Source organism: Triticum aestivum, chromosome 3A (assembly GCF_018294505.1).
Source record: "Triticum aestivum cultivar Chinese Spring chromosome 3A, IWGSC CS RefSeq v2.1, whole genome shotgun sequence".
NCBI classification, from domain to species: domain Eukaryota; kingdom Viridiplantae; phylum Streptophyta; class Magnoliopsida; order Poales; family Poaceae; genus Triticum; species Triticum aestivum.
The window spans coordinates 392,135,781-392,141,803 of NC_057800.1; the positions used below are offsets into that span (position 1 = coordinate 392,135,781).

Consider the following 6,023-nt stretch of genomic DNA (forward strand, 5'->3'; position numbering starts at 1 on the left):
GGAGGATTTTGTCCGTCAGTGTGCCGTCTGTCAGCATGCCAAGCACGAGCACACGCACCCCGCAGGCAAGCTACAACCCCTACCCATTCCTACGGAACCATGGTACGATCTGACTATGGATTTTGTCGAGGGGCTACCCAAATCAGAGGGGTCTGATGCCATCATGGTCGTCGTCGATCGTCTGACCAAGTACGCACACTTCATTCCGCTTCACCACCCCTTCACCGCGGCGCAAGTCGCCCGCGCATTCTGGGAGCATGTCATCAAGCTGCACGGGGTTCCTCACTCCATCGTCTCGGATCGTGACAAGATCTTCACGAGCGCCATGTGGCGGGAACTGCTCGCCGCCGCGGGAACCAAGCTGCTCTATTCCACGGCGTACCACCCGCAGACGGACGGCCAGACAGAACGTGTCAACCAGTGCCTCGAGATGTACTTGCGATGTGCGGTGCACGACACGCCGCGGCAATGGCGCAAGTGGCTCCCTGCGGCAGAATTCTGGTACAACTCCGCTCATCATTCCTCGCTCAATTGTTCGCCGTTCAAGGCGCTGTACGGCAAGGAACCGAACCTGGGCGGTCTACCACACCTGAGCTCCACTCTGCACAATCAAGCGGCGTCGCCGGAGCTGGACTGGACAGCACACACCGAGATGCTGCGCGCCCAGCTCACGCGCGCCCAAGCTCGCTTCAAGAAGCAAGCCGATCGTCACCGCGCGGAGCGCGCCTTCGACGTCGGCGAGAACGTGCTCCTCAAACTGCAGCCGTACGCGCAGTCGACCGTCGCCAACCGCCCGTGCCGCAAGCTCTCCTACAAGTTCTTCGGCCCTTTTGAAGTGACAGAGCGGATTGGAACCCTGGCATATCGCCTGCAGTTGCCTCCAGACAGCCGCATCCATCCGGTATTTCACGTCTCCCAGCTCAAACCCTTCACTCCAGATTACACTCCAGTCTTCGCCGAGCTGCCGCGGGTACCCGACCTCACTGGGGGTGACACGAAGCCAGTGGCGATCTTGGAGCGGAGGATGATGAAGAAGGGCGATGCACCGGTTGTGCAACTCCGTGTCCAGTGGGCAAACATGCCAACTTCAGCCACCACTTGGGAAGATTACACCGTTCTTCGCCAACGCTATCCATCAGCCTGCATCTGGGAAGGAGCTTCATCTCAAGGGGAGGACAATGTCGCGCCTACTGATGCATCAGTGGCGGACTGAACTAGTGCAGTCAGTTAGCTGAACTGCAACGCTAGTGTGTGTGTGGGCTTGGGGCCCGTATATGGTGTGGGCCGGAGGCCATGTAAGGGTAAGCCCAGGAAGGGGCGGCTACTTATGTACGAAACACTAAGGAGAAAGGCAGCGTGTGATTGATTGAACCTTCTTTCCCCTTCTCTACGTCTCTCACCTACTCTCTTCTCTCTTCCTCATCCCCAATTCCCGATCGAGATCCGTCTGGGCATTACATGCCTGTCCCCTTCTTCTACAGGATCAGCCATGGCCACCGGCCGCCGCGCCGCCCACCACGACGAGCTGCTCAGCACTCTCCTCGCCGCCGCGGGCAACGGCCGGGAGGAGGAGGAGGACGCGCGGGAGGCGCGGCAGCATCAGAATCAACGCGTCGAATCCGGCCTCGGCTTACGGCGACACGGACGTGGATGCTCTGGCTGCGACCGCCGTGCTCTATGCCCCGACCCTGCTCGCCGAGTCCGTCCGACCTGCTGATCTCGCCGGCCAGCGACGGGAGGAGGGTGGCAAGCTGAGCCGGAGGAGAGCGAGGCGTCCACGTTACTTTAAGTGCAAAGCAGAGAAACACACACACACTCAGGCACGAGCACAAGCTCTCCTCGCCTATGGGTACGGCGCCGCCGCCGCCATGCGCGGCCGCGCGGAGCGGAGGCCGTGATGGCAAGGCAGCCCTTTGGAGTCGCTCCTCCCTGACCAGGCCCAACCCCGCTCCACCAGCTCGACCTCCTATTTCCTTCCCAATGCCGGGCACTGCCCGCTCTCCTCTCTGATTTCCGGCATGGAAAACCCTCTTCTCCGACTTTCGGCCTCTCCCCAACCTCTGGCCGGTGCTGCGGGACATATACAACATCTGCCCTCCATGCCATTGCAACTTCCAGCCTCGACGTCCATCGCCTTCTCTAGATCCAGCGGCCATCTGCACGGCTGCACGCCAACTGTTCGGTCAATTGACCCAACAGACACGAGGTATTTTTCTTTTTTTTGTTCCTTTGGTGTTCCATCCAGCACTAATGTGAAGGTCTTGGTTCAGATGCTACTCATGTTCTGTACATTCTAATTGATTATATTAGCCTAGAGAATGGAGAGAAAGAGGAGAAGTTGTCTTCAGCACCATACTGAACTATTGAAGCAACAGGAAGATGAGTGTATCATGCAAGAGGAGATCCTGGCCGCCGTCCTGTGCCTCGGCGACCAGTATGACCATGTCCTCGCGTGCCTCCTGCTGGTTGATCCGGTGCCAGCAACTGTCATCTTCCCAAAATTTAACTGGACATTTGAATGTTCTTAATTTTTTTTCTTCTGAAATGAACATAGCTGTGAGTTTTTTTTATGGTGAAATCAAGTTCTGACGGAATTTACAATATACTTTGTATTGTTGTTTTTTAGGTCTTACACACCTCATGTACCCAGGGCCATCCACACCCATTTTGACCGTTCATTAGATGTTTATCGGCTAGCAGGGGAGGCCATGAACAATCTTTAAAAAAACCCAGGTTTGTAGCGTTAAACACATGCTCCGGAAATGCTATACATGTTCTCTTATTTGTTCTTTTGGTAATCTACTTCACCACTGACCCAATTGTTGGTTCAACCAGTCTTTGTTGATTGAGTTCTTGATATTAGCGAATATTTTTCTGACCGGCAGGTGCAAGTGCTGAGTTACAACGCGACATCGAGGACACAAAAGCCAGTATGTTTGAGCTAAGGGAACGAGCTAGGGACAGTACCACCCGGCTGCCCCAGCACTTAAGCTGACTGTCCAATTCCACTTTCATCCATGGAAGCTGCGGTTTAATTCTCAGGTTTGGCAACCTTTTCTCTCTACGGCTGAGTGTTGTAGTCCTGTCAAATGAAGCAGTGTTGTTTTTGCAATATAGAACAGATATATAAGGTGCTTCCAATTTCTTAATCCCAGAATTGACGAGACCTTATTTAGTTTGGACTCATAATAATGTGTCAATTAGAAATAGAGCATTGTCATTATCCTGACGGATGGATGTATATCATATGTTCTCTTGCGTTGTATTTTGGTGAGAAAAAAGGAGAAATATGAGAGGAACAGAGAGAGCAGAGAGAGAGGCACACATCACTGAACCCTTTTGGATTCTAATGCAAGGTTGGATAATATGAAGTTTTTTGGCTTATCGTTGCACCTCACGTTTCCGACCTCGCGTGGCTGTACACTTCTCGTACTCGACTGTTCGCCGGAACTTTGTATGACCTGAGGTACATACTGCAGTGTCATCAATTTGCATCTGTCATCAAAGACTACTTTTATCTATCATTTAAATTGCCACGAGTATTTGAAATTCATTCTTCTTACTTTTTCAGATAATATAGTATATACTAATTTTGTTCAAGTATATACTACTTTTTATCACTTTTACTTTTTCTCACCGGATGCATGCATGCTTCTCCTCACAGGTTTCCCTTGGTTCAGTACTTAATTTTTTTGGTGTATACTTTCTCCTCGGCAGTGAAGTATATGTACGACAAGACAGAAAGAAACATATACTGTTGATCGATACTGAAACACACCATACAGAAAGGCCCTCTCTTCTATACCCCTTTGCGAAAAATAGTATACTATCATTTGAAAAGAAAACACACCATACACTCCTTTGTGACAATGAGTATACACTGATCGTTATTGCCAGTATCATAGGTATATACTCTGAGAATAGTTGTATATATCCCATTTGAAAAAATAGTATGTATATACTCCTTGCAAACTACTCCATATCGTTTAATTGTTTTTACATAAGACTATCCGTCGAGATACAATAACTAATTAGTATTTTAATAACTTGAATTGCATGGCTTGATCGCTCTGCTTGGGTCTTCTCTTATGTATGAGTGCACCATGTGCGGGTTAATTTTTTTGGGTCTTCTAACTCTCTGGGATAATTTGCATCTCTATTTGTGCTAATTGGCAAGGTGCATGAATAATGATTTATCAAAGGTTTTTTGCTTAATGGAAAGGCCTTTTCAGTTAAAAAACCCTACTGATTTGATCAACAGAATATGCCTCTGTTTTTAAATAGCAGTAGTTCCTCTCAACTTCTACTTATTTAATTGACTATTTTGGTGTCAAGATCCAATAGCCTTGCTGTTAGTTAATGCTATTTATATTTTCTTCCAACAAAGTGTTTACGGCCAAAACACTCGTCATTTCCATCAAAAACAATGGCTCGCTCCCGCCAGGCCGCAGCAAAAGTTTTGGCCGGTCCCATAAAAAATAGTTCCAGCAAAAAAGATTGTTGTCCCGGTCATAGGTATTGTATGATTCCACTCTACTCCTCTGTAGTTATTTGGCTGAAGATGTGCATTAGTGGTTGGCTGTGATAATACATATAGTAAGATTGCATGTTATGCTTAGCAGAGCTTAGCGGAAATTTGCTAGAGGAGTTGCAACAGCCTTGATCAAATATTATTTTCATTATTCCTTCTTGGTTTTAGATAATCTTCATCGAAATTTGCTAGAGAAGTTGCAACAGCTTTGGTCAAATATTATTTTTATTATTCTTTGTTGGGTTTAGACAATAAAGTAGAGAATCAAAATCCTTCTACTATATGTGTACCTGTAATAGAGCAACGCTTGTTGCAGCTAGCTGCAGGAAGGACCAACTTGACTTGATGGGGATACAATCACCAAGAAAGATTCATACCTGAACTTACCTTTATGCATTGCACGAACTACCAAGATATTGTATCTTCCTGTATGATCCATAACTCATAGACACATGAGTAGCGATGGGATACTATTTGGTATGAACAACATCATCGTGTTGCAATTCTAACATGTATTCATTGAACTTATTTATCCACATAATAGTGATGCATCTTACGTATCTGTCTATTGTATCTGAATCTAAAATGTAATTAACTCCTTAATTTGCCTTCAACAGGATTGATATTTAAATTAACCATTTTTTATAATGACAATGAACATGTCATTTCTAAGCACTGGCATGCACTTTTTATTTCATGTCGATAACACGGTGATGCTTCGCGAAATGTTTGAACAGGGTAGATAGCCATTCAACTAGGGGGAGCTGATTTTTCCCCGTTGCAATGCACGGGCACTTTTGCTAGAAGTAGAGGCATTTATTAACTGAAGCAAAGTCGCTCTGTCTTTATCATGTCAATAGGCAATTGTGCCTACAAATTAGACAATAGGGGGGATTTAGCAAGTCACCAGCTCCGAAAGCATAAAAAATAATTCAGTATATAGGCGACTACTCGATTTTGAAGAGGTACTTCTCCAAAAAAGATAGTACGTGAGCCTTTTCTAAGCTGTAGGATATCATAGTCTGCTCTGCTAGCTGTAAATTGTAAGATAGGTGGCTGCATGTCTCATATTCCCGCATGCTCGACACTGAGATAACCATCTCATCGGCTTCTGGTAAGCTCCCTCTCGACATGCTTGCATACCGGACAGTTTTGGTGCATTTGTAGTAGCTCGTATCAATGGTTTCAGCTCTGCTAAACAATGGGTTCAATTATTTCATTAGTCTTAGCTACTGTGATTTGATAAGGGATATACTAACAAATTTTGTTTGGTTCACTTGAACTCCGCCCCTTAAAGAGGTACTATATCTTATCAAGCCTGCGAGACACTGAGCACTCCTCCCTATCCGACCACAATTCTTCCAACCCAATACAGTAGCTCAAGGCGTCATCGATGGTCTAGCAGCGATCCGTAGCAACGCACGGGCACATTTACTAGTTATGCTCATGAGGGAGTCGTTGCATAAACCGGCTCTTCTCTAGTTGTGTCTAG

At 46.9% G+C, this 6,023-nt stretch overlaps 1 long non-coding RNA gene across 5 annotated transcripts; it reads left to right on the top strand.

Moving 5' to 3' along the window:
* Positions 1-1,007: 1,007 nt before the first annotated feature.
* LOC123061381 (uncharacterized) lies at positions 1,008-5,162 on the top strand. Of its 5 annotated transcripts, none has more exons than XR_006428969.1 (3): positions 1,336-2,733; positions 2,886-3,466; positions 3,665-5,162. It is a non-coding gene; the product is annotated as an uncharacterized lncRNA (long non-coding RNA). The 5 variants fall into 5 exon arrangements; XR_006428971.1 differs by having other exon boundaries at positions 2,886-3,042; positions 3,357-5,162; XR_006428968.1 differs by having other exon boundaries at positions 1,337-2,206; positions 2,311-2,733; positions 2,886-5,099.
* The last annotated feature ends 861 nt before the right edge of the window (positions 5,163-6,023 follow it).